Source organism: Bactrocera dorsalis, chromosome 2 (assembly GCF_023373825.1).
Source record: "Bactrocera dorsalis isolate Fly_Bdor chromosome 2, ASM2337382v1, whole genome shotgun sequence".
Taxonomy (NCBI): Eukaryota; Metazoa; Arthropoda; class Insecta; order Diptera; family Tephritidae; genus Bactrocera; species Bactrocera dorsalis.
Genome location: NC_064304.1, coordinates 34,252,910 through 34,259,099, shown reverse-complemented (window position 1 = coordinate 34,259,099; position 6,190 = coordinate 34,252,910).

Below are 6,190 nucleotides of genomic sequence, written 5' to 3'. Positions count from 1 at the left end.
TGAAAAGCTGGAATAAGCCGAAAAGTAACCTGTTCAACGAATTCAACATAACCTTCAACGCTGTTGCTGCTTCGGTATGCCAAGCAGGCTTCATTGCCGCACTCAAAGAACCTAAGACAGATGAATATACAATTAAAAGGCAGCAAACACACACACAAACAGCAGCGACAATCCTTCACAGCAGCAGTCTACCGAAACAAGTGCAGCCGCGAGCCACAACTCCGCCCGCTCGCAGCAACCCTGCGCCATCGACACTTCGTGTGCGCGTGTGCGACTATAGTTATTGTTTTTTGCGGTATCTCTTTATCAGTAATGTGTTTTTTTTCTTCAAATTTTTCATTTGCTGTTGCAAATAAAAAGTGAATCTTACCAAACCAGTTCGTCAGGTCGCATCCTGCGCCACGTCGCTTATTCACTTTTATTGCGCAAATAAATTTGAATTTCTGGTTTATATGCAACTATGTGGCCACTGCCAAACATATGTACATATACATAGATATATATATATGCACAGTTTTGCATTTTTTGCACATAATTACTATTCACATTATTAGTGCTCATAAAAATGCGTTCCCTATCGCCTTGCGAACAAGCGATCGCCCAAAGGCATTGCGACTGCTGGCTGGGAGCTGCGAGCTGGGAAGAGGCAGACAGTTGAGGTGCTCTGGGTTACATCATCACCAACCATGAACAAACTGACGCACGGATATGTCACAAATAAATTAAAGACAGGTTTGTGGTTCTGCAGGTTGAGTGTGAAAGCTTGAATGATTTGGAAAAAATAAATTAAGGTTTACACTGCGTCTTAAGGTCTATTGTGCCCTAATGGTTTGCTAAAATTGCCTCAGTTTCATTACCGATGATGAGGAATAAAGAATTATTGGTTAGTATTGAATGGAGAGTATGTATTTTACCTTAAAGAGAGGTGGAGGTCTGAAATGTTGATTTTTACTGACTCCAATAAGAGTGATGTGAGTTCTTTTTAAAAAGAAAAATGTGTTCTGAATATAATATCTTTAAAAAGGCCTTCACGACTTCTTTTGCAAAAGCGAATGACATAAACCCCAATTTTCGAGTACTTTTTCCACTAAATCAAGTGGTATGTCATGAATAGTACATTCAAGATTGACTTCTCAAACTCGAATAGAGTCTGGTTTATTGCTAAAGATCAATGACTTCAAATAACCCCACAAGAAGTAGTATAAATCTTAACTTCTTGCAAGCCATTCAATGTCACAATTTCTTGAAATAATCAAATCTCCAAACTATTCTCGTAATAATTCGGTTGTTGCACATGCTGTGTGGCACGTAGCCCCGTCTAGTTGGAACCAGATTTGACTAAGATCAACTTCTTCAAATTGAGTCCATAAAAAGTTGGTTATCATCGATCGATACCCCCCTCCATTGACAGTAACGGTGTCACCGGCTTCATTTCGAAAGAAGTAAGGACCGATGATTCCAGACCAAAAACCACACCTAACTGTTAATTGAGGTAAATGTAATGATTGTTCATGAGAAGTTTGTGGATTTTTTTTGCACCAAAATCGAGATATTTGTTTATTTAACGCACCACTCAGATGAAAGTGAGTCTCATCGATAAGGATGATTTTCTTAAAGCAATTGTTATAGTTTTCAAGTTGTTCCAAGGCATAATTAGCAAATTCATGACGCTTAAGGTGGTCCAATAGCTTCAGTGCTTGAGTGGGAACAATTTTATACGAATGTACGAGTAAGTTCAAATCGTTTCTCAAAATCCGCCAGGTTGTGGTTTGAGATAGTCTTAATTTTTGAGAACGTCTTGGAATCGACAAATTGTGGTCTTTAGCAACACTTGCCTAAACCGCAACAATATTTTCATTACTTTGAGCGGTTTTTTGTCTTATTGGTACTTATTCCCAAATAGACTTGTGAGGCTATACATGACAACGTTTGAAATACAAGGAAATGGAGCCTTGAGTCCGATGCTTGAAAGAGAGCGAACTCTAGTCAGACACTTCCACATTTAGTTTAAAAGTTTACTCCACTCAAATCTGCGTATCGTCAATCTGGAATTCTGAACCTGAATTTAAATGCACTTTCTTAACGGCCTACTGTCGAAAATGGCAGTTTTCATAACTTTTAATAACGGTTTAATGTCGATTCATCATCGCTCGATAGTAGTTTTTTCTAGCAATTCTTTCCAGGAGAGGAAAGTACATCAAAAAACGTAAAAAACTAAATCGATTACGCTGTCTTAGATGAAATAAATCATTCCAGTTTTATATGGATTCGAATATCCTGAGACCGAACACCGACTGGATGAACATCTTCTCGCAGCTTGTGACTCAGAGTGGAACGTATAATATTCATTGAACTACTAGCTCTTAACAAAGTTCACATCGCCGCAATGACAGGTGGCCTAACTGGACTCAGACCCATTCGTATTTACGCGGTGAGGCAAAAGATTTTCGAGCACAAAGCTTGTCAAGTTGCATTGAGAAATATGAGGTGGAAATATGTATCTAAACACTTTCCAGCTTTTTCCTGATTAAAGTTGAAGCACTTTGATATTAGCCGCCTTAGCAAATTTATGGCAGGTTCTAGGCTTTTTGTACCATACCTACAAATTTTGGACTGGCGTCTCTAGCAATAATGGACATCCGACAAAAAGTAGGTATCAAAACGTTGCCTCGGATAACATTCGTTGGACCCTAAAAAATATACACAATATACGTATTCAAATCTTTGGACATTGCAGGTAAGAAGGAGAGACTGATCACCAACAAATAGAACGGGACATAATAATCTAGCTTGCGACGGGGGAAGTCGCTCAATCAGCAGATATTCGTAATCCTTCACAACTTGGAAAAGATTTCCCCTCCTATTTATCGACATGGACACCAGAGGCTTCATCAGTAACAGACATAAGTTATCATACTTAAAAGTCTCTGACTGTCTTTGATGGCTGATTAGACACTACTGAACTGAAATTAGATGCGCTGCGATTGCTGCTGGGTTCAATACAGCCGACCCACAGTCAGCAGCATGCAACTACACATACATCTACATATATTTACATGTACTCTCAAGCATATACTTACTAATGTACGTTAGTATATATACATAGATAAGCAACTGATACGCTTATGCACTGCCGTGTTTCTTCGATTCCTTTATGCCGTCTGCTCCTTAGACCTTGACCACTAACATCGAAAAAGGAAAAACGGCAGAGAGCTTGAAGTAAGCCACATGCGCATAAATAAATGGCAATACGTGAAAGTATATACATATATGTATATACATGTACATATGTGCATATCATACGATTATGTATATGTATGCGTTGCCATGTGTGCTTTATATGGGAACCGGTTTGCTGTTGAAACCGAAAACAACGTTGCCAAGTCCCGCACGGTCTGAGCTTAATTGTACATTTTCTGCTGTACACGCACACACATACATGCATATATTTCATTATGGAACTGCCGGCACATACATACATAAATAAGTATGTATAAGTTGCTGTTATCCAATTGTATAACCTTATGAAATTTATTGGGCATGCAAGCCTGTCAAGAGGATGCCCGGTAGGAAAAGTGAGTGGAGCCTAATAATTGTATGTGCTGGTTCAGAGTTGTTTGAGCCACATCTAAATACTATTTAAGCATGTAAATAAATAATAAATCATTAAAAAAACAATTAACCAAAATATAACCGAAAGGTTTCCGTTTAAACGGAAGCGTTTTAACGCAAATGTGGGATATGCCCGTTAATCATAGTTAAAAAAATAATTTAATTATTAGCTTTCAAAACATTTAGCATATATTTACATATATACACACAAATACGAGTACATGCATGCCGTTAGTACAGAGGGTTGCTTATACAAAGAGTGACCAAATCGCTATTATTAATTGTTTTTTTTTTTCTTGTTGTTTTATAGGAAAGGCTTCCTCTCTCACACCTTTTGTGGCAGCTGATTAATGCCAGAACCTGCAATTACCACACAGCAGTTAACAGTTTCGCCGCAAACACTATGCACACACACACCAAAGCAGATAAAAAATAGTTTTTAGTTTTCTTTTTATTCCGTTCTAGTTTCGCATTCGGCTTATGTCAGCTATTATCTTCCACGAAACAACGTTTGACCTAATTCTCGGCTGATCCGTGGAAACGAGGCCAAAGGATATCAGTGACACGCTCACATATGCATTTATATGTGCATATTTGAAATTTTGTATTTGTATATAAAGGAGAGGTCCACATAAACTATACTAAATATTGTGTATAAATGACAAATAGAATGTTTAATTTTAGAGCTTAATTCTCAAATGGAAAAGTTTCGTTCAAAACCTTTAAAGTTTTTAGTAGTAAAAGAAGCATTTTAGTCATTCTTTTTTTTCAAACTAGCATTCTACAAAAAGATGCGACTCTTAACAGATGGCTTCAAAACCGGAGCATGTTCTCCCCTAGAGGTGATCTAATACCTTATGCAAGAACAAAGTGACGGGGGCATTGGATTGCCGGCCGAGCTATTCAAATACAGCGGCGAAAAACTGATAAAGAGGATGCATCAGCTTCTTCGCTGAATATGGTCGGAAGAAAGTATTCCCAACGATTGCAATTTAAGTGTGCTCTGCCTAATCCACAAAAAGGGAGACCCCACAATATATAGCAACTACCGTGGGATAATCATCTACATAAGGTTCTATCCAGCATACTGTGTGAAAGATTAAAGCCCAACGTCAACAAAATTTAGCCCAGGAAAATCAACAACTGACCAGATATTCACCATGTGGAAAATCATGGAAAACATCCGTGTAAAGAGGATCACCATACACCACCTTTTTGTACACCACCTTTTTGTCGATTTTAAAGCTGTTTTGACGCATGAAAAGAAGCTGCCTTTATGTCGTCTGTACTTGGTATTCCCGCAAAACAACTACGGCTGTGTAGACTGATGTTGAGCAATACCAAAAGCTTCATCAGGATCTGGAAGGACCTTTCTGAGCCGTTCGTTGCCAGACAAGGCGCTTCACTAACGTGTGACTTAACTGCTGGCGTACGCTGATGACATCGATATCATTGGCCTCAACAACCGCGTCGTTAGTCCGGCTTTTCCCAGGTCTCTCTTGTCATCAATCAAACAATCGTCGCATTTACGCCACTTCGTCTATCTTGGAACCAGTATTAACAATAACGTCAGTCTCGAAAGTCAACGGAGAATAACTCTTGCCAACACGAACAAAGACCAAATTCCACAAGACACTCATTAAACCCGTCTTGCTATATGGTGACAACATTCGATGAGCTGACGTTACAAGTTTTTCAGAGAAAGGTTCTGCGGAAGTTCAATAGTATTTTGCGCGTTGGCCACGGCGAATATTGCAGAAGAAGAAGAAGGTCGAGTACAAATTTCAAGTTGTACGGTGCAGCCGTTTCGGAGACCCACTGACTGTGTGAACAGAGTTTCAGCATAAAGTCGAACAGTTGAAAATATGTATGTATATAATGACTTAACATACATATGTATAATTAAACTTTACACATATGCACAAATTCTAGAATATGTGTAGTAACACAATAATGCATACATAGATATTGTCTCATAAAACCGAAATGTGTAAATCGAAAAACAGATGTCGCTGCAGAACGCGCGATCATTAACTGCCTCAAAGTATACAATGGATTTCAATTTTAAAGGGGTCTTGTAGGAATTGCGTAACAAATAATGTATAGAGAATGCATTACAACAGAAATTGAAGTTCAGACTTGTTGTGGATAAGTGCCACAACCAGCTAAAAGCCCAAATATAAGCTGCTTGTACTATGACAAAACCAATACTTTGTATAGTTAGTATTTTCAGAATTAAAAGTTTTGAGTTCCATGTCGGTAACAAATAACAAGAATTAAATAATTCCATGCTTTGGCAAAAAGTAAGGAAAAAGGTAATTTTGGAAATAAAAAAGGAAATAAGGATAATTTTATTTTTTATATTACATATAATTTTAAGGCTAAATTAAAAAATAGTCTAAGAATAAACGAAAAATTGTCTGAAGAAAAAATTTAATATATTTTTCAAATTACACGAGATCTACGATAGCGGCTTTTTACTGCTGTGTTGATAACTTCTTTAAGGATGAAACTAAAAAAGATACTACTAGAAGGTATAGTACGAGTATTGATATATGAACGAAAAATATCAAAAATT